We start from the raw sequence: 27,185 nt of genomic DNA on the forward strand, positions 1-27,185 counted from the left end.
TTGTCAAGAGGTAGGATTTATCATACTCCAGGTAAGTTCCCAGGGAGTTCCCTATATGCCTGAAAATGTCTTCTGACCAAAACTGTAATGGCAGGCCAGGTAGTCTGACCCAGAGGGGGCTTGCTCCAAGTTGTTCTCGTTCTGGATCAAAAAGTGGAGTCCACCTGCGAAGGAGCACCGGTGCTTGTTCAAGATGCCAGACCGTTGAAAGTACCCAGTTGGTGTGCTCTGCCCTGGCAAAGCGAAGCACAAACCATCCTCTGACAAAGGTTTGTACCACTGGTGGTTCAACCAAATGATGCCCCCAAACCTCCATCGCCCACTACTTCAGCCTAGTGGTGCTGTAGAATCAGCCCTTGACTCTTCCTACCAACACGTGTTCGACTGTGTCCATTACCTCGCTCCACTAGAAATCCTCACCTAAATGTAGGAATACCTCCAAAGCCTTTGGTTTCAAGACCCTTGGTTTCTTTTCTTTTCGGGTTCCTTCATCAGGTGAGGAATTCTGATGGACGCCTTGGGTAGGGTTAGACTCAGATGCAGGGACGTCCAAATGGGGTTCAGATGGGAAGACTCCTGAAATGGGGGGAATCTCAGTAATATTTCCAGATGGGGGGCTGATGAGGGCGGCACAGGATGCCCTGAAGCAAAGGTGGCAGGGTCGCTGGTGAGAGTTGTTGAAGGGACATGGGAGCTGGCGGAGGATGGGAAAGATGTGATACCCTCTGAGGAAATTCCAAGGCTAGGTTCCAAGGTTTGATCCACAAAATTTAGGGTAGATGGAGATAGGGGTTGTGCAGTGAGATCTGGTATGGAGGGGGAAGCCTCTGAGAGGGTAACCATCGAGCATGAAGGCCCTGAGATTGAGGGTAGCGAGGCAATGGTGTCAGAGAAATCACAGCCATAAGGGTAGCTGCTTGCCGGGTTTACCTAGGGAGATGTCCAGATGGAGGTACCCGCTAGTGGGTCTTCCGAGTAGTCTACTAGGTCCTCCATAATCGTCGCTATTTTCCCATGCCAGTTGCCTTCAGAACCAAAGGATGCATGTCGCTGTAGTGACCGGGTAACAGGCGGGGTAGAGTCGAGGAGGGTGTGGGTAAACCCTAGGCAGTAAGCATGAAGGAATGACTGTAACGGTTCAACAAGAGCGGAGGGTGAGTTACGGGGCTGGTGTACAGGAGGGCGGTGAGGTGTAGGCACAGGCGGCCGTAGGTGCTGAGTAAACTGCAGAGTCTGGGCGAAACCCTAACCCCAGCCGGTTCTCCGTTCTATCTCCGCCATCCTCCTCATGATACTACTCAACTATTGTAATTTTTCAATAAAAACTATTATAAATTTATAATAACTAATATTTAAATTTAAATTTTTTAATATTTATAATAACTAATATTTAAAATATTATTTTTAATATTTATAATAACTAATATTTAAAATGTTATTTTTTTTAAATATTTAATAACCTAAAATTGTAAATGGTGGAGATTACATATGAGTTTTATTGATCTTATTTATGAATTCTTCATTGCAATTTATATATAAAATGCTAGTACATTGGATTTAGTTTTAATATTAAACTCTAGGATTAATATTATAAACCCTATGAATAATATTATACTGTAGGAATACAAACCCTTACATTAATAAACCTAAGGGATTGATATTATAAACCCAAGGGAATAATTCTAAAACCCAAATGTGTTATAAACCCAAGGGAATAATATTAAACCGAAGGGATTGATATTATAAAAACTAAGGTATATAAATTCTAAAATAAAAAGTATAAACCCTAAAATAAACCTAGTTGACTAAAATAAATATGGCTGACTATGGGTTCACCACAATTTTAGAACATTGATTATGGTGGCTATGGAATTAATAAACCGAAAAGATTAAATCCTTGGATTTATTAATCACTTAGGTTTATAATATTAAAGAAATAAGAGATATTATTAAACATGATTAATATTGTATTAATTATTAATAGTTTTTAAATTAATAATATTGTTTTTAAATTCATTATTATTAATCATAATGTTTATTTTTATATTTTTAAAATATATTATTTATTTATAACAATAACTATTATAAATTTATAATAACTAATATTTGAAATGTTATTTTTAATATTTATAATAACTAATATTTAAAATGTTAATTTTTTTAAATATTTAATAACCTAAAATTGTAAATGGTGGAGATGACATGAGTTTTTTTATGTTGTTTATGAATTCTTCATTGTAATTTATATATAAAACCACTAGTACATTGGATTTAGTTTTAAGTTTATCATATAAAACTGTTTGTTTACTATTTTGATGATTAGCAATAGTAGAGCAATAGGTTGAATTTGTGTCATGGCTTGTTTCACACCTTTCCATTTTCTTTGTCGATGTACTTGATTCTATTTTAAATTCTATGCTATTCCCAACAATCCTCATTTATTTGAAAACACCACTCCAACAGAAGCTCTCATCAATTTGAAAACACGACTCCAACATAAGTTCTCATCATTTCATTTAATTATACCGTGGTGGCTTTTTTATTTTATTTTATAAAATGGACATTTCAGATTTGATTTGGAGCTAACATTTCTTCATTTAATTTAATTAAGACAACAAGGGTTGAGATTTTAGAGAGGCATGCATCTTGCATGTTACAAGGTAAATTAATAATCATTTAAATGAAAAATCGAAACCAAACTCAGCCGACCGATTTATGCCTCCTTTCATTTCTGTTTGGTTTCAATTCAGAGGTAAAGAATTGCGCGGCATGCAAGAATCTAGACAATTCCATTGCATGATAGTACATAAATTCTTAGGTCTGATTTATGGTATGCATCATGATCTCTCATTATGCATGATGATCTTTAATTTCCTTCTCAGGTTTTTCATTTTGAAAATTATTGGCCTGGACTGCAATTGTAGTCCACGAACAACACAGTCAGCAAATCAACACTCTTTGGAGCATAGGTTTGTGGTTTGCAAGGATAAAAGATTACTATCTAAATATTTTGAATCCTAATAAAATTTCAATAGACGCATTTGGGCGTACCAAGGTCGTTTTTAATGTGCGCACCCACACTCAATCTTTGTATTATTAAACATCGATATTTTTACATTCAACCCACTCCGTATGTTATAGTATCCCCGCCTTCCCTTAATTCAGTTAAAAGCTTAGAATATAGTAAGAGTTTAATATTGTCACCTTTCATTAGTGAGAATGGATCTCGTGATCGGATGTTCCTGTGCTCTAGCCTCCTTATATATTATAATTACAAAATAATAGTAATTTAAAAAAAAATATTATAATTACACAGTCTTTCATATACAATCTAACTAAACCTAATATCCCAACACAAAAGTAAAGGGATATATGACTGAGTATATAAAACCTGGCTTGCTCCTCCCTGGCCAAAGCAACACTGCGCTTGTTGGAAATATCTGAGAAATAAGAGAGGGACATGAATACCGCTTGAACTTTTCATGCCATATGAGAGCCCACTCTAAAAGCCAATCGACTCCCACAAGGTCCCATCCATTTTGCAAACACAGATTCGATTTGAATTATTGAATTGAAGTAGTGGATTTGGAGTACTTTGTTCCACTAGCAGAGGAGAATGCCAACCATCAAGCGTTTCATGATTAAATGATGGGATAATTGCATGTGCCAGGTTGCGCATATGGAAGGAAAACTGTCGTTCCATCCTATATTGTTTCATATACTTTTTATTTTATTTTTTAATATCATTTTTGTTAATCCTTATACGTGGAGATAAATGAGAGGCATAGTAAAATTTTAATCTCATTTGGTAAAAAAATAATTTAAGTAGGGTTTAAACACCCGATTTAGATATGCAAGGAAGTTATGGTTTTTAATTTCATTCATTGATTGAGTGGCCACGACGAGAATATGCTGGCATATTTTAGTTTAGACCATTAGATGAAAGGGATTAATTAGCAAAATGATTAAAATGCCCAATTCCAATAGGAGGTACGCCTATCGGTGTAAAAATATTTCAGAGAAAGCATAGATCCATTGAACTGATTGGTCCTTGCTCCATATATCTCTCATTAATTTGATATTTGAGCTTTTACGGTTGTACTCTACAAGTTATTTCTTTGTCACAGTGAGAATAATTACCAATTGTTTGACACATATCAGCAATCTTGGTGCCTTGATTTTATTCATGTTATTTATATGGGATGACTTCTTATTTCTTTCTTGCAATACCATGGTTTAAGTGTGTGAAGGTTTAGGTTATAAAATTAATTCACCGCTTAACTGTTATTGCACTTACATTTCCTAACTCTAGCATATTCATTGTATGTTTTAACATAAGAGCTTTTTGGGGCCCAACAGGGAAATATTTGCAATGTTCCTATGTCCTTTGAAATTTTTTTATTGATGAGTCCGTTGTGTTGTTCAATAGCCCGACCCGGGTTCTTACTAAATCTTGTTTTTGTTTTATGCCTACCAGGGTATGACGAAGAGACGGAGAGACCTTCTCTGGTTATTGGAACCCTTTGCTAGGATTTTCATATCATTCCTAGATGGTCGAAATCCTTAAAGAAGATATGTCTTTGCAATTTATATCTACAACCTGGTGTGGCCTTGTAATTCTTTATTTTATTGGTCCTCTGAGGCTCAACATCAAGGGGTTCCTATTTACAATGAGTATAATTTTATTTTAACAAGAATTGGATCTATTATATATCCATTATATATGTACTTAGATCTTGATTACATTTTACAGAAGGGTTATTTCTTTTGATAGTTTATCCATGATGTTCCAAATGAATGATTAAAACCCAGTTGTCTCTCAGTTATATTCTATTCTCTTTCTATTGGGTACTGCTGCATAGAAAAAGTCTTACTAATGACGGGTATTATGTAGCTTATAGGGTTTTGCTTAGTGTATTTATACTTGACAGAACAATTTTGTTCTTTTAATTATTTCTCAGTGGTAATCTATTAGACTATATTTAGTTTTGTATATTCTCCACTGCACTCTACAATATATTCCATAGTGCACACTTCAGGAAATGCATAATTATAATTTTGAACTTTCCTCTCTACAATAATGTGGTTTGTTTCGGTTGAAAACAAAACTTAAATTTAGAGTAACGACTATCGATTGGTACATTTTGTAATTTGTTTTGAATCTTTATATTTATATATAATTAGAATCTGGAGAGGGTGTTGAAAATGCAATAAGAAAAATCTTGATTTAATTTTCCCTTGAATTAGATTAGGAGAAAAAATGTAGTTCCAAATCACCAAACAATTTGTACTAGTTAACTAAATTAATTTGACTTAGTAAATTCGAGTTGAGGGTCTAACTTGAGTCATGTGGAGTGTCTCCTACTTTATAAAAGCCCCGTATGAGTTTATTTTGAGTTTTAATTAATTAATTCAGTCTAACTGAGTTAAAGTCAGTTAAACCAGTTCCCATTGATGGAGGAACTAGTAGAATGTCTAACAGTTGGGTGTTGTTTTATGTATTCAACCAATTAACTGATAATTCAACCATAAATAACTCATGCATGTCAGATATGAGAGTTACCTAGTTGAGATTGGAGTTCAAGGGCAATGTACTATTAGTTGTGTAATCATCCAAATTGTACAGGTGGTGCATGTAATCGGAGGAAGGCCTATGAGGATTGCACAATTCCAATTGAGGAATTTCCCTAATTGATATGGGATAATTCTCAAGGAAATAATGAAAGGAAATAAAGACTTGGGAAAATAGAAATTTGGTTAAGTATTGGCCTAGGTTTGTCTAGGAAGTTGTGAGACAGATAGAGATAGTGCAGAGGTTGCTTGGGCTTGAGCAAAGCATTTTAATCTTCTCATATTTTCTGACTAATGCAATATACAAATAGCAAGAGTTTTTAGCTGTGACTTTCCCCAAGATATCATTGTGTAATGTATTGATTGGGTTCTTTCTCTTGTATGCTTCATGATTTATTTATCGATTACTTGTTTCCGCTGATGAGTAGAGTAGACTCAAGTATATTTTTTAGAAAATCACATAAGTAGTTTAAATCTACAAGGAATTTCTACATGGTATCGGAGCATACATCACAGTAGAAGAGAAGAATATGAGTTTGTCTTTGCAGGTGAAATCAAATTTGTAGGATCATTCTTTAGAGCCAGTAGGATGTCGTTATACAGATTGAGACTCAAATATGCCCTTGAGGGTAGTTCGAATTATATGGTTTGGAAGGAAAAGATGGAGGTAGTGTTGGAAGACAACGGGCTGAATGAATCCATAGACAATGATATTCCTAAGCCTCCAACAATCGATGCTCAAGATTTGGCAAAGTGGAAGAAATGTGTGGCAAAGTGAGGATAACCATACTAGAAGGAGTTTGAGATCATAATGTCTCGAATCTCCACTGGAAGGATACACCATATGCAATGTGGAAAGCCTTGATAGACTTGTTTCAAAACAACAGTGACCACAAGAAGCTGGCACTGAAGGACAAGCTTCACATGATCAAGATGGAGAAGGGCAACACAACACCACAGTATTTGAGCCGGTTTACCCAATGTCTGGATGAGCTTGGGAGCATTGGTACTAAAGTTATTGAAGATGATTTGGTGAGCCTAACACTTCTAGACTTTCCAAAGAGCTAGCACAACTACCAGGATTCGGTAAATGGGAGGGGGCATCTACCAAAGTGGGAGAATTTATGGTCCAACTTGGTGCAAGAAGAGATAAGGCAGAGCACTAGAGATGAAACCTCATCCAAGCATGATGATGAGGAGAATTGTTCCTTGGCTGGAAAGACAAACAAAGGGAAAGGGAAAAATCCCAATCCAAAGGGGATTCTAGCTAGGGCGGCAATAAGAAGGACTTGTCAAAGGTTAAATTTTTTCACTGTCATGAGCTAGAACATTATGCCACGAAGTGTCTGCACAAGAAGGCTGACAAGAAGCTCTCAAGAGGAGTGATAGGTGAAGCTCTTACTTCAAAATTAGAGCTCAATTTTACCCTCATTACATGCATGGTGACATCAGTGATGGATAGTGTGTGGTATTTGGATAGCAGAGCCTCATTCCATATGACGGGTAACAAATATTTTTTCAGTGACTTGGAGGAGAAGGACCCCAGTTGCACATCAAGATGGGAGATGATGGAAGGTATATCACAACCGGTATCGATATAGTTACTTTTCAAAGGGAGTTTGGTTCTCCTCTCACATTAAAAGATGTCATGTATGTTTTGGGGTTAAAGAAGAATTTACTTTCAATTGCTATGTTGGAAGACTATGGGTACGATGTGATATTTAAAAAAGGAAAGGATTTCCTTCGTCACATAGCCCAGGACAAGTGAAGTGAATCAGAGTTCAGGTCAAGAACCTCTGCAAATTGGATGTAGAAGATTGTGTAACATTGAGCATGAAAGCAGAGAAGGTGCAAAGCTGATACATCAGTGAATTATGGCATAGAAGATTGAGCCATTTTCACCATGGAGCTTTGAAGATCATGCAACAAATTTCTATAGGACTTCTCAAGGGTGCACTAGAGCAGTGAGATACATGAAAAGGGTGCACATTGGGGAAGTAAACGAAAGAAACTTTTCATGATAAGGACAGTCGAGTGTAAACGATCCTTGAAAGAGTTCACTCAGATGTGTGTGGATCGTTCTCAACAACCTCCATGAAAAATCATAGGTATTATCTGATATGTGTAGTCACGTAAGTGCTGGATTTTCTTCATGTTGAAGAAAGATCATGCATTCTCTAAAATTTGTGAATTTAAAGCACTTTTTGAGAAAGACACTGGCAGGAAAGTGAATTCTCTCAAGCGAAATAACAGTGGAGAATATGTGTCGAATGAGTTTAGGAACTTCTGTTCATTAGAATGCATTTGATGGGAGTTAATAGCACCCCATAAACCACAATAAGATGGGGTGGATGAAAGGAAGAAGAGAATTATCATGGGAGATGCATGGGCGATGTTACATGATCAGTACCCACCGTTGCATTTGTGCGCTGAAGCATGCAACATAGTTATATATGTGGGGAATAGGAGTCCTCATCATATTCTTGGGATAAGTACACCAAAAGAAGCTTTTTTTAGGGAAGAAACAAGATGTGTCACACTTCAGGAACTTTGGTTCATCATTTTATTGTCTTGTTACCAAGGATGCAAGGAAAAAGCTAGAGCCGACAGTTGAGTTGGGCATATTTGTGGGGTACATTGATACACCTCACAACTATCGAGTGTACTTGCCATCTCACAGGATGACAATTTTTCATAGACATGTGAATTTCAATGAAGAGAAGGCCATGACATGTTCCCTTGAGAGGGAGCTTTAGTTACATGCGGATGAGGAGCTTTTAGATCCAAAGGAAGAACCTTAGTATGATGTGGAGCAACCACATGCAGAGGAACAGAGAGTGGAAGCACCCACTCATGTAGAAACATCCAGAGATGGAAGGAGGCACACCAGAGAAGCTGGTAGATTGATTCTTGATGCTAGAGAGAATGTGGGAGAACCCACATCGTAGCACAGGCAGAGGAGGTCACTAGATCAGTACACTAGTTACATGGCTTTGATGAGCGAGAGTGTGGAGATTGAGTCATCCTCATTCGAGGAAGTAGTGCAACAACCAATATGGGTTCATGCCAAGTTCGAGGAGTATGACTCCATTATTAGGAACAGTGCTTGGGAAATTATCCTAAGGCTAGAGGACAAGTCAGTGGTAGGTTCTCGGGTGGATCTATAAGGTGAAGCAAGCGACAAATGAGAGTGTCAAGAAACACAAGGCCATATTTGTGGCCAAGGGGTTCTCTCGGGTGGAGGGAATTGATTACGAGTAGACCATTGCTTCAGTAGCAAGGTACTCTTCAATCAAATCTATTCTAGCACTTTCAGCGTCGATGGGATGGAAGATACATCAGATGGACGTGACGACAACCTTCCCCAATAGAGTGATTGAGGAAGAGGTGTACATTAAGAAACTAGAAGGATTTGAGACCTTCAACAAATATTCATGTGTAGAAACTCAAGCGAGCATTGTATGCATTGAAACAAGCACCTCGTGCTTGGTACACCAGGATCGACAACTATTTCACCACGATCGACTTCACCAAAAGTGGAGCAGATGCAAACCTTTACCATATTATGGTTGAATGTAAATGATTGATTATAGTATAATATGTCAACGATTTAATTCTAATAGGTGATGAGAAGCTAGTCAAATCTTGCAAACATGATCTTGCAAGAGAATTTGAGATGAAGGACCTCGGGCTCATGCATTATTTCCTTGGTATGGAAGTATGGCAAGGATATGGGGAATTGTTAGTCTCTTAGGGCAAGTATTCCAACAAGATACTAAAGAAGTTCCACATGGAGAGAAACAAACCCATGGAGACTCCTCTAGCAGGGAATTTGAGGAAGGAAGATGCTACTTCAGGTGCAGTAGTGGAGGCTACTATTTATACGAAGCATGAGGGTTCACTTATGTACTTAGTGAACACATGACCGAACATGTGTTTTGCAGTTAACCAACTTAGTTAAGCAATGGTTAAGCCATCCAAATTGTATTGGAAGGTCGCTAAACATGTGTTGAGGTAAGTCAGAGGAACCACTCAGTTTGGTCTTTGGTATAGACAAATAGAGGGAGTGAAGCTTCAAGGCTTCATAGATGCAGATTGGGCAGGGAGTCCATTGGATAGGAAGAGCACATCACGAGGAATCTTCAGTATTGGGTCAACAATAGTTTCTTGGTACAATAGGAAGCAGATATCAATTGTACTCAGTTCAACATAAGCAAAGTACATGACTACTAGTCAAGCAACTTGTGAGGCTATCTAGATGAGGAAGATCCTTGTTGGGTTATTTGGTTAGCAGATGGGTCCTACAGTGATTTATTGTGACAATCAGAGTTGTATCAAACTCTCTGAGAATACATTTTTCTTTTATGATCGGCCTAAGCATATCGACATCCGATATCACCATCTCAGATATTATGTGCAGAGGAGAATCATGTTGCTGGAGTACATTCCTACAGAAGAACAAGATCCAGACATCTTGACTAAGGCACTATCAAGAGGAAAATTTGAGTTCCTTAGAGAGGATTGGGATATCTGATAATCCCTTTCTTGTTGAGAGGGAGTGTGAAAATGCAATGAGAAAAATCCTATTTAATTTTCCCTTGAATTAAATTATGAGAAAAACTGTAATTCCACACCACAAGACAACTTGTACAAGTTAAATAAGCTAATTTAACTTAGTTGGCTCAGTTAATTCGAGTTGAGGGTCTAACTTGAGTCATGTAGAGTGTCTCCTACTTTATAGGAACCCTGGTTGAGTTTATTTTGAGTTGTAATTAGTTAATTCAGTCTAACTGAGTTAAAGTCGATTAAACTAGTTCCAACTGATGGGGGAACTATTAGGAGGTCTAATAATGGGGTGATGCTTCATGTGTTCAACCAGTTAACTGATAATTCAAACATAAATAACTCATGCGTGTCAGATCTTAGAGTTACCTAGATGAGATTGGAGTTCAAGGGAAATGTACTATCAGTTGTATAATCATCCAAATTGTACAGGTGGTGCATATAGTCAGAGGAAGGCCTATGAGGATTGCACAATTCCATTTGAGAAATTTCCCTAATTAATAGGGGATAATTCCCAAGGAAACAACGCAAGAAAATAGGGACTTGGGCAAGCAAAAATTTGGGTAAGTATTGACCTAGCCTTGTTTGGGAAGCTGTGAGACAAATAGAGATAATGTAGAGGTTGCTCGGGCTTGAGCAAAGCATTGTACTCTTCTCATATTTTCTGACTAATGCAATATATAGATAGGAGGGGTTTTGAGCTGTGGCTTTCCCTAGGAATCATTGTGTAATGTGTTGATTGAATTATTTCTCTTGTATGCATTGTGATTTTTCAATCAATTAATTGTTTTCGCTGATAGTAGAGTAGATTCAAGTCTTTTTTTTGGAAAATCACATAACCAGTTTGAATCTACAAGGAATTTCTACAACGATCCTGGTCGAGGGCCTACCCATTTCTTTAGACCTATTATTTGGAGTTCAGGGCTATTATCTTCTCAAGTTGATGGACTTATAAGTTTTCCATTAACCTGGGTAACTTACCTAACTTAAACCTTAGCAATTTAATTTATAACACTACAACTACATAGCATAAAACACATACATAAAAAGAAAATCATTCTAACACATTACTTATTTGATTAAACTAACTTGGCCAGCCATGAAAATTATAGTGGGAAAAAGAATTCTCCTCCCAACCAATGAGATCTAGTTCCCTCTACCAGAACCCTCCCGCACACCCTGAGCCAATTTCACATCTAGAACAATTTTTTGACAGTGACCACACCTAGTCCAGCACAAGATTCCTCCTCACAACATCCTTTCTTCCTCTAATATCGTCCTATTTTGAGGAAATTTAAGCTCAACAACTATCTTTATTTTGAGCCTCCTCCAACCAGACTCCAGAACGACAAGGTTGCTTCAGGATTTCCCCCTCTCACCCTCTTAGCCAATCTTTTCCCCTTATTGAGATAATCTATCTCTAGGGAGAGGAATATGGGCAAACAATTTCCTTTGCCCACAACCCTTCTTAGGCCTTTCCTAACTGTCACATAACTATTTGGAATGTGAAATTCTCTTTAGCACCTTTTTCCCACCGTAATTTAGATGGATGACCATATGCAACAAATTTTATTACTCTAAAAATAGAAAGAACATTTATATACATCATATATTCATACCTAACCCATAGCATGGGCCCATAGTCTATATAATTAAATTTAACAGGGAAGTAAATAAAATATTTACTACCAAGGGTATTACAATAATATTTTGAGATCGAGAAATTTTCTATGGGATTCATGTTTTTTTTTTTTTTTTGAGTCTTGTCTTGTCACTATTTTATGTATTTTTCAAACATATTATGTTTCCTATAATTTGATTTGATTTACAACATCAACATGTCACAAGAATGTATTTATTTTAATGGAAAAAATATTTCATTGGTACTGATCTTTTCCACTTTAAGTTATATGTTCAAATGTTGTTAACAAATTACATTTCTGAATATTTCATGTCTATATTCATTCTTAAAATTTTCCAGATTTCAATGTTCATTTTACATGCTAGATTCGTAATCCTTAATCATTATGCCCAGTCCATCCTCTCCACTTTACTCTTAACACGATTGCAATGCTTTCTATTAAGTCTAAAGTTTAAATGTCTTCGAGTGTACTTCCACCTAAACAAGATTCGGTGCTTTCTATTAGGTCTAAAGTTTAAATGTCTTTTAGTGGTCTTCCACCTATCATCTTTAGATTTTGTGATCAAGTCAATGAGACTCCATGCCCAATGGACTAATTTTTTGACCTTTGAAATTACTTATTTAAAATCCAAACCTCTGTCATCATTACTCTCAACCCTGATATTCTATTTTTTATCATTTAAGTCTAGCCAATGTGTTTAAATGTTCAAATTGTTATTTAGTGACAATGAGCAACAAGTTTCATAGGGAGGTCCCTTTGACTTGAAGGGCCAACTTGCAATCTAAAGGTTGGTTCAAAATGTTCTTAGCATGTTTTTGTTCAACCTAGGAACATCTCAAGTTATAACATGTTATGTGCATTTTTTATTCTTTTTGATGTGACAATTGACATCACAATACTTAATGTGTTCACATAAGTCATAATGTCAATTTTTTTTAATTTTATTTATTTTTAGATCTTTGCACCTCTTTTCTTGATTTTATAAGAACACATAACAATTATTCATGTGTTATATGTGTAAATAGCAATGGCATTGAAAAATTATTATCAACATTCATTACAAACATGTATTTCAATGACAATTTTTAAGAGAAGACATTAGACATCCACTAAACCCAAGGAAATGGGGTTCTCTCTCCTTTTATTTGTTCACGTAGTCTATCTCTCTAAATGGTCTAACATTTGTGAGTGTAGGCTTTCATAGTTTGAATTAATGTCATATACAATTGATTCTGGAGAAGGTTATGACAAATGCATAAAACCTCTGTTTAGAGTAGACACTCCATTCATCATCAATAACAAATGAAACTTTTGAATGAATGTAAGAGGGTCAAAATAGATTAAATGGGGAAAAAAATTGAATATGAAGATAGTCAGACTAGATTAAATAGAAAAAATGAAAGGGGGGAGGGGGTAATGGCTTAAAAAGGGTAACCATGAAGAGAGAAGAGATGGAAAGGACCATTTTATTTTTTTATAGATAAATAATTAAAAGTAATAATTTCAAAGAGCAATCAGTTAAATTGAAGGAAAGATAATGAAGTTGGGGTTAAGAAGGCTATTTTTTTAAAGAGAGATAATTAAATAATAATATTTTTAAATAATAGTAAATTAAATTGACTTAAATGAATTAGACTTTTGAATTTTGATTTTTTTTAAGGATTTATTTATTTATTTTTAATTAAAATTTTATTTTATTAATATTTAGTTATAAAGTTTTAATTATTATATTAGTTAATTAATTAATCTATATGTGTGTATGTGTGTGTTAGGTAATGTGAGCTTTGAGATGACTGACACACCTAATTTGTGGTTTGAGTAGCCACGACCTAGGAGTATGTAAGTTGTCAAAATCAACTAGGAATTGCAGTTTGGGCCACACCAGCCCTTAGCACAATTGGATTTTTGTCTGTGTGGTTTTGAATTGATGACCTTTTCACCACAAAGTGGCTTAAGATAACTCCTTGTCACCGTCTATTCTATACCCACAGGTGAATTATTATTAATATTTTTTTTTGTAAGTTCAAGATTGGTGAGGCTACATCATGGTCATGTCAAATAATAATACCCAAATAGGGCGGAGAATTGAATCGATGACTTAACATCTAGGAGTACCTTAATAGAGCACCCAACCACTATCTATCCAAGACCTTGTGGACTAATTATTATTAATTTATGATTCCTAAGTAATATAATTATTAATTAGGATATATACATAATTATAAGTAATAAAGTAATACTAATAAGAGGTTATTATAAGGTGAAATTAATTAATAATTTAATCTTGTGTTATGTTAAATGATCATAACTTGAGTGGAAGCTAGTGGGTCTAATCCCCCTCCACTTGATTTTTATTCTTCAAAGACATGTTAGCCGGTGTGGAAAAAAAATGTACAAGTTGAGCATACGTGTTGACAAAAATTCTATAAGCTCGAAAGGGTAGCAATCCTTGAATATCTTGAAATTGAGGTGAATAGTGGTAGCGGATGTGATGTTATCTGATCTTGTGTTATAATTATACAATAATTTTTTTTTTTTATCTTTAAATTTATTTACCCTTATCATTTATTAATATTATTAAATTATGATTTTTTATTAAATATAAAATTATAAAAACACCTTAAATTATGAATTTTTATTAAATATAAAACTATAAAAACACCTTAAAAACTTGTAGATCCATAAAAACCGGTTTGAAAGAACACATTGTAGACATACATCATATTCCGTTTTCAAAATTTGCCCCTATGAACATTCCTTCAAAACTAAACATCTCATATGATTTTACTAAGCTAAAATCCTTGCCCTTGGCCCCACCCGGTTTTATTCCACTCAAATCCTCTACGAAGCCCTCAAAATTAGAAAACATATGAATAACTTTAATTAAGCTTACAAATTAAGCCATTCTTGAAAACCTCTGATTCACAACTTTAAAGATTGATTTCCACCTTTGGTCTCTATCTCTTTTTCGCTAATTATTTAACAAATTTCTGGTTTGAAATCATTTTTTTTTTTTTTTTTTTAACACTAGGACAATCGGTAACTGGTGAGAGTTATCCTGGGCAGGCCCAGGATCAAATCCAACTGGCTGCCACTATAAACCTAGGCTAGGTGCAGCAACCTGCAAGCCACACATAGCAAGAACTTATGCCTCAACAAGAGCCGAGACGTCCACTCTGGGGTCGCCTACTCTTCTAGCCAAGACACAACAGGCCATGTACTCAACGAGATTTGAACTTCCGTCTCATGGGTTTCACCCAACGAAACTTACCGTTAAACCCTATATCACTGTACGTTTGAAATCATTTTTTAATAATATATATATGTCCACCACAAGGGGCATCTTCATACCTCAAGAATGGGCCGAAGACTAGCCTTCCCTTCACACTGCCACTACATAGACTTGACACCCAGAAGAATAACATGCTATACCACTCCACAACAAGACTTTGAGATAAAACTCCACACCCTTTTGAGTAGACGAACCACAGAGGCCAGGGAATAGAAAAGGAAATGAAACGAAAGCCAAAGGGTTTAAGGCGAGTGAAAATTACCCATAAGACTGCCATAAACAATGCCCGTGCACCAATGTTACCACTATCTCTCGCCACCTACCACCTACCAACACCGTTGCCCCGCTTATCAAATGTGCCAACTAGATTACCACTTGAAACCACAAAAGCCACAAAGGCTCGCTACTAAATACCCCTGCCTAGATTGGAACTCTGCAACAAGGGGAGCCATTATGAGAGGAAATTCGAAATACCCCAAGTCTCCATCGAAGCCCTTAAAATCCACCTGGTACCCAGTTTTCATCGCTTGGGACTCAACATAAATTTCTTGAACGCCACTGTTAAGAGTGTTTTCAATGCCAACAAACCACAATACATTCCGCATGTAGTCCATTTGTCGCATGTCTCATACCATGTCAGGGTTATGTGGTGGAGATCCCTCCCCACAGTTCCCAATGCCATCTGGTTTGACACCCCCATCGGGGTAATAAAATATATTATCTTAATTTGTTTAATCTTCGGCCCCCCTCAATATTTTCCCCTCTCATTATTTCCTTAATCAATTAATTACTTAATTAAAAAATCTGGTTTTAAATCATTAAACTATACATTATTACTTATTTTTTCTTCAAAATTTATTTCATTGAACAAGTTATTATCAAGTTATTATTAGTCAACTCAAATTATAATTTTTAATTTAATTTAATTTATTTGGATCCTTTAAAATAACTAATTTTGGAATTGTTTATTCATTTTTTAGTATTATAATATTCTTTTCCATATTAGTCTTTCTATGGACCATTTGTCCTTTGAATTCTAATGTTCCTTTTGACCTAAAAATCTTAACATTTTTTTTTCTTTAATCAGTTTGCTTTGTTGGTCCCCAATGATGGGTGGAGTGTTTTCTCTTTTCTAATAATCATTTTGCTTCATTGGTCCCTAAGGATGGGTGGAATGTCCACCCAAAATGTTGGACATCCTCAATCCACTTACATAATAATGATTTCCAAATTTAAAAACATTACTATGATTATGGACTGTGGAAGTGTACATTCTCTTACACCCTAACAATTTCATATTACTATCCATCATTTCTCCTCTAATCACCTCAAATGTAAACCCACCCTTTCTTATAATCTAATATGACTATATTTTAATTCTAACACTTATATTTGTCTATTATATCATATCTTATATCCTAATCCTCCTCATTTGGTCAACATTTTAACTATTACCCTCTTTAATTCTAATTAATTATAAAATCTTCTTTCTTAATCTTTCCATTAACCTTATTATTACCTTGAATTCATTTATTCATTTTTATAAGAATAACTTAAATATCTTATTACATCTCTAATAATATTAGTATATCCCCTTTCATGATTTATATATTTAACCATTTTCATAATTTATATATTCCTATTAAACATAATATTTTAACACCTTCTTAATTATATGTTATAACTTAATTTATTTTAACCTTTCAACGATTATTCTTCTTTTTCATTGAGTTATCCTAGCCTTTAATGATATAATTTAATATTTTTTTTATAACAATTTCTTTGTTGGAATAATATCCTAACCTTTAATGATATAATTTAATATTTTTTTTATAACAATTTCTTTGTTGGAATAATAATTACATATTTTGCCTTTAATTTAACACTATAATATAACAATATGCCTAACATAAGGAGAAAGGAATGCCGTATAGTTACATTATTTAAAGATGGGAGGATTTGTTTTGTTGTTGTTGTTTTTTTTTTTGAGAAAAATAAATTTTGAAAAGAGTTTTTAGTAAGGATAAATGTGAATGCACAAAATGTAGGGGTTTTTGAGCTACTTGTTCTTTGTTAAGTCGACTCTAATTAGTTTTTCTAATGGAGCTCTCAAGAATAATAAAATGGTGATATATAAAGAGATCCTTCCAATGACTATTGGAGTACAAGGAAATAGAGCATCATTATGTATCGTGACATTTTCATGGGTCACTATTACAATTCAAATAGAGATACGAAACCATCAATTAAAATGAGCACCAAGCAACTTATGTGTTAGCAAAGAAATTATTTAAAGACAAAAAATCTTTTTTAGGATGAGATTTTAACATTGAACCTTGGTGGTGTTTTGCTACTAAAAAATATAAGTGAAGGCCTCCACTTCAACTTTGTCTCCAAAATCGCAATTTTCGGTGCTTGCCCTTGACCTTGGCTTGTTGGCCCTCAAGTCCACACCTTGCATAAATATAAACCCATAAATAACCAAATTGAGGCTTCAAACTATTGATGCTTCCATTTGTTTTAAATGGGGATTCATGTCTTGTTATTAGTCACATGTGCGTTTTTTATGTTGATGCTACTTCGGTGGGTGGCTTTGTCAGTGATGTATTCTTACTTCCAACCTACAAATTGCAATCCCCAACCATGACGAATAGGTTGTAAATAGATAGACCACACCAAATCTTCATTAAAATACTTGGATAAACATGTGGCCATTTAAAACCCTTAATTTGTGAAATATGACCCATTTGATCATTTCCATTCAATGCTCCATGTCATTCCAAACATAAAATGGTGATGACCATGAATGATTACATCAAGATGCATGTTACATAGTAATTTGTCACCGTCCCCGTTACCCCTTCTCCCGCACATTGGAGGACTTATTCCGGGACCTGTAAGAAGTGACATAACCTGAAAATACTTGCATTGTATCCCCTTGAGTATGTACTTCCTATGCCCTGAAGACACCTTCTGCAAAATACCCATAAAAATAGCTCTTTTTCCGTTGGCGCGGTTCCACTGTGTACCACTCGCGCCAGCCCATTTGGGTAAAGTTTTTAAGAAACAAAATTACGAAGGTTCTTCCTAACCCACTCATGAACTGAATCTATATTGAGTTGGGTCAGTGTGGCTTCGAATCTCCATAGAAGGGAAGTAGTTCTCCACATCTCATGGAAGCTTCTTAGTGATAAAGCCAATCCCATGAATCTTGTGGATGACCCTAACTCCTTCTCCTCTATCTATAAAAGCTTGTCCTTTTGCCTTTGACAAGTTAGAGTCTCCAAGTTCCAAATTCTAAGTCTCAAAGTTTGAGAATTGCCAAGTTCATGCTACAAGGAGCATTATTCATTCCCATGAGGCTAAATCTAAAGTGAGGAGATTCTTATCCAAGTGACCAAGGAGAGAGAGGCTTGTTCCCCATTCCCAACAAGCTTTGCAAGGCATGTGCTGCTGATCACCCAACCAAAGGAGGATTTGACGTCAGGACTATGGTTGTATTCTTCTTTGTTTATCAATAATAGACGACTATCATTATGGTTCCACTCTTTATTGTCTTTATAATGGTGATTGAGTTATATCCTTTCTGACTGATATATAGTTGCATCTATTGGATTTTATGCTTGTGTTTGTGTCGTTCTTTGCATGTGCAGCTGTCTAGTCAATTTAATGTCTTAAATTGCTCTACATAAATTATCAATCCGGGTATCATAAACTGATGAAGTGTGGTGCACCATATGTGCTTAGTTAACCTTTTTCTTACTTCGTTGTTTTATAGATTTTATTTTGTTTTGGGTTTTTGTTTTTGTTGGTTTCCTAAAGTGTCTAATGCAAATGGAAATCCTATTCTAAGGTCTTAAGAATACTTTTAAAGGACAAGTATGGATAGAGATTTCAAGACAAGGCCTATGTCCCTAATGGTAACTTCCAAAACTTAGCACTTCAAAAGATCTTAAAACATGTTATTGATGGAATTAGTACTTGAACAAAAGTGTAAATATGCAGCTACTTCAATCAAAATGGAATGCAACAACCAATCAATGAGCTAGTGACTATGAAATCCAGTATCCTTGCTGCTGTATGAAAAAGAAAGTAAAAACTGAACTTAAAGCAACTCAAAGACTGAAAGCAAAGCAAATAATTCATCACACTACTTCAACTCTTCTGATCCTTTACCCTTCAGCTCAATCTACCTTATGGGAAGCAATCATGAACAAGTTAAGCAATATGATATCTAAATTGCATAAAGGAAACTAATCACACTACTTCAACTCTTCTGATCCTTTACCCTTCAGCTCAATCTACCTTATGGGAAGCAATCATGAACAAGTTAAGCAATATGATATCTAAATTGCATAAAGGAAACTAATCACACTACTTCAACTCTTCTGATCCTTTACCCTTCAGCTCAGTCTACCTTATGGGAAACAATCATGAACAAGTTGAGTAACATGATATCTAAATTGCATGAAAGTAAATGAGCAAAACAAAACTGAAAGAAATAACAATGCTGGAATTAGAACTCAAAAAACAATAAATCAGCAGAAGGACAAGATGATTCCGTCATGTCATTAGTCATTAAAAAGCTATGTGCATTATTAACCTACAATCAAAATAGAATGAAACAACCAAACAATGAGCTAGTGACTATGAGACCCAATATCCTTGTTGCTTCAGCAGAAGGACAAGATGATTCTATCATGTCATTAGTCATTAAAATGCTATGTGCATCACTAATCTACAATCAACCGGTTGAACACACTTGCATGAATTAAAATTGCATGAATGAAAAATCTAATCTATCAAACTTGAAAGCAATCAAATAACATAATGAAATCAAAGCAAAATTAAACACACTTGCATGAATTAAAATTGGATGAATGAAAAATCTAATCTATCAAATTTGAAAGCAATCAAATAACATAATGAAATCAAAGCAATATTTACAAAATGAAATCTACTCTACCTTACATTTTAATGTGCTCCATGACATCTACTTCACATCTCCTTCTATGTTGAGAACATCAAATCTTTATTCAAATTCTTCAAAAGTACAAAGTACAACAAAGTTCTCCAAAGCTTTCAAAAGCCATCAAGGAAGAACTACAAACTTAAGAACTAGGGACTAAAGACTAACAAATGAAGGAGAGAGATCTCCTATTTATACAAAAAGATGAGAAGCCATCTCATTAATGAGAGTCCATGAATCTCTCCCTCTACCTCTAGAGTCCTAATCAAAATAGGAACTGATAAGACACATGTCTTCTTAGAGTTACAATACAATTAGGAGATGTGACACATATCCTCATGATCCCATGATTCTTTCCACTCAAATTCGAATTTGGCCTTGGGGTGCCACATAAGGGTCTTCTAGAAGCCTCCTTTCAACCTACACATGTGAACAATCTCAACCCATTTGTTAGGTATAAGCATATGCACATTATTTTCTAATGTTTAACCACAAATTCACTTAAAAGGCTTAGAAATAATAAAGATTGGAAAAACATAAAGGTGGCCCAATGATAATGAAAGTGGGATGAATGTGGTGACATAGTAGTGAAATGGAGGTGATATAATGGACATAATAGTGAAAGTGTAATGGAAATGAATGACATTTTCAAGACTCAACATACCCCCCAACTGAAGCTATTGCATGTCCTCATGCAATATATATTACATTAATTCTTTTGATCCTTGATCTTTGGTTTAACTTTGCATGATATCATTTGATAACTTCATATTTCTGCAAAGTGTTTCACTTGAATTGCAACATGGTTGGTTCTTGTGTTACAACCATTTTTTTTTTGTTGCCTTCTATTTTGATCTTTGAACTTTGCACAATGATATTTTGGTTATTTTTGCAAAGTATATCTTTATTGGATTGCATGATGGTTGGTTCTTATGTGACAACCATGATTTTGTTTGTATCCAATTTATCCTTTAAGCACTTTTTCAAAAGCCATTGTATGCTCATAATAACAATGTAATAATTAATATATGTTGGAAGTATGTGAGCTCCTGAATATGATATGGACATGGCAAGATATGAATATGAATGTATTCCCCCCCCCAACTGATGGTATTGGAAATTTTATGAAATGAGGAAGAGAAATGTTTTTCCAACAATTATCATTCTAGCTTTTTATGGAATTCTATGGTCAAAAGTTAGAAAATGCCGTACCTTCACTTACCCTTTAGAATGGATGAGTTGTATGTGTAGTGGCTGAAAATTTCTGATCATATTCTTCTTCAAGTGGCTGAACAAGAGGAGTCATGGATAGAGAGATAAGATGACTTTTTATTGCTTTTACTAAAACTTGTTGAATCTGCTCCAAAATGCTGAAAATAATAGTCTTCATGTCTTCAAAATTCATTGGCACAATTCCTACTATGTGAAAAGATGTTCTGATGTCGAACATAGTAGGAAATTGTTGGCTTAGTGGCCATTAATGGATGCCACTAGTCAACACGAGAACTCTCACCATTGATGACAATGAGAGTCAAGATGCCCAAACACATCTTGCTAGGTACGAATGAATTTGCTGAAGTCGAGTCACCTAGAAGATCTGACGAACAAGGGACATTAATGTATTCCCATTGTTTGTCAGCATGAGAACTTGCCATTAAGGCATGCAAGCCTCAAGATGTTTTTACAAATAACTTAGATTCAAAGGACTATGGACTCAATAATTTGCATTGAAGCAGGGCTTATTTGCGGAATGAAAATGACAAGGAATGGAAGATGAAAATGGAAAATGGCAATGGTGAACAGAAATGGCAATGGCAATAAGCATGTGAATGAGCCTCTTGCTTTTATTTGTGGGTTATGAATGGACAAAAAGAGATGGAAAGTGTATGTGAATGTAAGTGAAAAGTATGGAGTGGAATGAGGTGAATGGTTTATTATGAAGTATGGATGTGATGGATGGATGTGATGGAGACAATAGTATCTGAAAGTTTTTTTTTTTTCAAGTGTTTGGATCTGATTTTGCATCAGCATATTTCCTCTTTGTTGTTGATCATCCTCTTATGAAACAAATTGGTCTCTTAGAGAGACACCATCCTCTTGTAGTCATTTGTCCTTCCTCTTGGAACCTGCAAAAAAACTAATACTTCTTCTGCAATGGAATGTAAGATTATCAAAGGAGAGAGATGGCCAATCTCTCTAGTTATGATATTTACACACAAAACTAAGAATTTGTATTAATGAAACAAGTTCTCAAAGGAAAAATCAAAAGAATTTATACCTGATTTGGAATTAGTGACTCAAGTTGATGTTGCTTCTTTTCAGCAATTTATTTCATTATTTGCCATTTCAAACTCAAATGATGGATTTCTCATTGTGTAGATCTTTCCAATGGTACTTAAATCATCAAAATCTGATTTTGTATGAAAAAGTTAGGCTGATTTGAACAATGAGGTTTTTCTGGCTGCGGAATTAGAGAACAGCTGCGGAATTGGACTTTAGTTGCGGAATGTACACGGTTCTGTAGCTAAAAATCTTGGATACAAAGTTAGCCATTCATTTTTCATCATCAATCCAAAATTAATCAATACCTTCAGAAAAGTGAGCAAATAACTTATTCATTTCATTGATTCAAAAATTATTATTTTTTCTTGACATGCAACGATTTAGTGTGGCGACTTTGTGATAACACTCAGCTTGACTTCCCTTTGACCGGGGTCGTTTTCATCAAATTTGACCAAATGAAAAGGACACCATCCATGTACTGACATTCCCCCAGCTACCCATGTGGCTTGTTTTGCTTGATGACACCTGCAACCTAGAGTTTAATAAAACAGCTGCGGAAAGTTGAGCCAGCTGCGGAAAGTTAAGCCAGCTGCAGAAAGTGGCTGGAACAGTCAACCATCAGTTTTACGCATATTTTGGATACTTTTTTCATGCATAGCTTTTTATCTCTTTTGCACTTTCCTGTGGAGTTTCTGTAACCTTAAAAGTGAGTGATTCATCTTTAAAACAAAGGTTTTTAGTTGAAACAAAACCAACCAAAAAGATATTGATCCCTTCTCTAATTGAAAATGCCAGTGTTACTACACAATAAGCCCCAGGATTCCCATACAGACAACAGATAAAATCTGATAAATAGTCAATGATACTAAGGTCATGCTCAATAATAACATAAATGTTTGGCCTGAGCAGGGACTGGACTATTTGTGCAACTTTATGCTGTAACAATACGTTGTTTTGAATCCAAGTATGCAATTGTAACTCGCTGTAATTTTCCACCAGAAAAGATTTACTATATTAATTTTTCAATTTGAAGTGGTTTTATAACATCAGATGTGAATTGAGTGTGCGTATATGAATCACGATTTTTTTGTGTGTGCAATAAATGCCTAACAATTGACTGGAACTTCCGTTGATCCTCTATGGTTTGTATGACACATTGGATTCAAGATTCTCCACATCTGTCTACAAGATCTGGTTTCAGCATGCGTATAATCATTATCTTCCCTATTCCATTTTCTCCCAACATTTAACCGGAAGTAACGGAACAGGTACAGATGGGTGGCAACGACTTCATGGGGTTTAATGACAGAGAGTCGTGTTCAATTGGAATACGTCTCTAAACAGGGGTGAGTTTATTAATATGGAAGGCGTGTAATCAGGTTTTAGATTCCAGCATATAGTTGATTCCCAATTAGAATTCCCTTCCTTAGGCACGCCGAATTCAATCACACATCAAACTATCAGTTAATTAACTCAAATTCCGTTTTTCTTCACGCGGCGGCAAAAAAGGAGGCTCCAAAGAACCGAGGATTTCTCCCAGACCGCCACAAATTTCTTCAAACGGTTTCTGTGTTATCTAACTGACCCACTTGGAAAAAAAACCCATGTTTTATTTTCTTGAAATTCGTCTCTGTTTGGGCAAATCGAGCATTTTAAATTTGACGTTTTTCTGCTATTTACGTTTTTCTGAGTTATCAGTTCTGCATTCGGCCTGTAAAATTTTGGAATTAGTGGTTGGATGATACGAATTTGTGCATTCTTATACATGTCAAGCTGTCCACCACAATTTTCACCTTTTCACAGCAATGAAAAGAAGAGTGAATCCTCAAAAAGAGTTCGAGTACTTGCCTGTTAAGCCTCTGCTGTTTACGCATTTTTCTGAGTTTTTCTTTCAATGTATTTACTAATCTTTTTTTGACAGAGGTTGATAATCCTCCTCTATGGATTGCTCGGGGGATGGATAGACTTCTTGAATGGTTCTTTTGCCTTTTTCTTTCTTCTGTTTCTTATTTTTAGCTCTATCTTCTCCTTCTTTTTGGACAGTTTCTTGAATTTCTATTGCAGGGGAGTCTTGGATTGTAATGTTCTTTTCTTTCTTCCTAGTTTTCCTTGGAATTTTTGGTGGACTGTTTCTAGAGGCCTCAGACGGCTCTTGGAAGTGGTTTCTTGTCAAGAATTTCTCCCAAGTATCCTTAGTTTTCTTCAACTGGTTCTTAATAAGGATTTTTATGAATCCATGATGGTAGAGATGAGGTTCAATGTTGCCTACGTGTTTTTGAACTGTAAAACTCATCTTTTTCAAACTCAATAGCAGAAAATGAGGCAAATTGAGAGTGTGAACCTCTATGAAATTCATCATCAGTCTAACATGATACATATACATAGAACCAAAAAGCGACCTTCACACGTGATAAATTTCTGGATGACTAACAGTAGACTAGACCATTCCTCATTTATTGCATGAACAGGGATACCTCTTGTTAAGCCCACAGTGGAAGCTAGGATTGTTTTTCTCTTTTCTTCTTCTCTGAAATTGTAAAATTTTATAAAAAGGATTCATGATTTTCAATTTCAGGCAGCAAATACTTTAAGAAAAACATGTTAAAAATAGGACTTTGACTGAGGTCTTAGGCTGGTTTTTCATCGATCTGAGCTGGGTGACTAGGATAGGATCCATGTCGGGACAATTCTGGAGATGCCCATGTGGTCGATTTCTTCATTGGACGCTTGTAACCTGCTAAACCTTGAAACAGCTGCGGAATTCTCAGCTAGCTGCGGAATCAGGGCAGTTTCCGCAGCTAAGTTGCAAAACCTTATTAAAACAGGATACAGTGTTTTGAAGACCACTACAAACCATAACCAGATAATTTTGGACAATTTGAACCTATCAAATCAGTTGATTTTCATTTTTTTCATTTTTTTTTTATTGAATCAATTGAAATGATGAAGTTTATTTTGTCTCCTTTTTTTTGTACATAACAATTCTTTTTCTGATCCTCCAGATCACACAAAGTGCAAGAGGAGAGGATACTCAAGAATTATTATTTTTTATTTTTATTTTTATTTTTTATTTTTTTTTTTTTTTTTTACATAACAATCATTTTTCTGATCCTCCAGATCACACAAAGTGTAAGAGGAGAGCATACTCAAGAATTGTTAATTTTTTTTTTAGATGTAAGAAATAAGGTCTCCTAATTACGCTTCCCCAGCAACGGCGCCAAAATGTCTAGTCAATTTAATGTCTTAAATTGCTCTACATAAATTATCAATCCGGGTATCGTAAACTGATGAAGTGTGATGCACCATATGTGCTTAGTTAACCTTTTTCTTACTTCGTTGTTTTATAGATTTTATTTTGTTTTGGGTTTTTGTTTTTGTTTGTTTCATAAAGTGTCTAATGCAAATGGAAATCCTATTCTAAGGTCTTAAGAATACTTTTAAAGGACAAGTATGGATAGAGATTTCAAGACAAGGCCTATGTCCCTAATGGTAACTTCCAAAACTTAGCACTTCAAAAGATCTTAAAACATGTTATTGATGGAATTAGTACTTGAACAAAAGTGTAAATATGCAGCTACTTCAATCAAAATGGAATGCAACAACCAATCAATGAGCTAGTGACTATGAAACCCAGTATCCTTGCTGCTGTATGAAAAAGAAAGTAAAAACTGAACTTAAAGCAACTCAAAGACTGAAATCAAAGCAACTAATTCATCACACTACTTCAACTCTTCTGATCCTTTACCCTTCAGCTCAATCTACCTTATGGGAAGCAATCATGAACAAGTTAAGCAATATGATATCTAAATTGCATAAAGGAAACTACTCACACTACTTCAACTCTTCTGATCCTTTACCCTTCAGCTCAATCTATCTTATGGGAAGCAATCATGAACAAGTTAAGCAATATGATATCTAAATTGCATAAAGGAAACTAATCACACTACTTCAACTCTTCTGATCCTTTACCCTTCAGCTCAATCTACCTTATGGGAAGCAATCATGAACAAGTTAAGCAATATGATATCTAAATTGTATAAAGGAAACTAATCACACTACTTCAACTCTTCTGATCCTTTACCCTTCAGCTCAGTCTACCTTATGGGAAGCAATCATGAACAAGTTGAGTAATATGATATCTAAATTGCATGAAAGTAAATGAGAAAAACAAAACTGAAAGAAATAACAATGCTGGAATTAGAACTCAAAAAAAATAAATCAGCAGAAGGACAAGATGATTCCGTTATGTCATTAGTCATTAAAAAGCTATGTGCATTATTAACCTACAATCAAAATAGAATGCAACAACCAAACAATGAGCTAGTGACTATGAGACCCAGTATCCTTGTTGTTTCAGCAGAAGGACAAGATGATTCTATCATGTCATTAGTCATTAAAAGGCTATGTGCATCACTATTCTACAATCAACCGGTTGAACACACTTGCATGAATTAAAATTGCATGAATGAAAAATCTAATCTATCAAACTTGAAAGCAATCAAATAACATAATGAAATCAAAGCAAAATTAAACACACTTACATGAATTAAAATTGCATTAATGAAAAATCTAATCTATCAAACTTGAAAGCAATCAAATAACATAATGAAATCAAAGCAATATTTACAAAATGAAATCTACTCTACTTTACATTCTAATGTGCTCCATGACATCTACTTCACATCTCCTTCCATGTTGAGAACATCAAAGCTTTATTCAAATTCTTCAAAAGTACAAAGTACAACAAAGTTCTCCAAAGCTTTCAAAAGCCATCAAGGAAGAACTACAAACTTAAGAACTAGGGACTAAAGACTAACAAATGAAGGAGAGAGATCTCCTATTTATACAAAAAGATGAGAAGCCA

The sequence above is a fragment of the Pinus tabuliformis genome, chromosome 5_1, assembly GCF_031772625.1.
Source record: "Pinus tabuliformis cultivar Carrire ecotype Pingquan chromosome 5_1, CPIR1, whole genome shotgun sequence".
NCBI classification, from domain to species: domain Eukaryota; kingdom Viridiplantae; phylum Streptophyta; class Pinopsida; order Pinales; family Pinaceae; genus Pinus; species Pinus tabuliformis.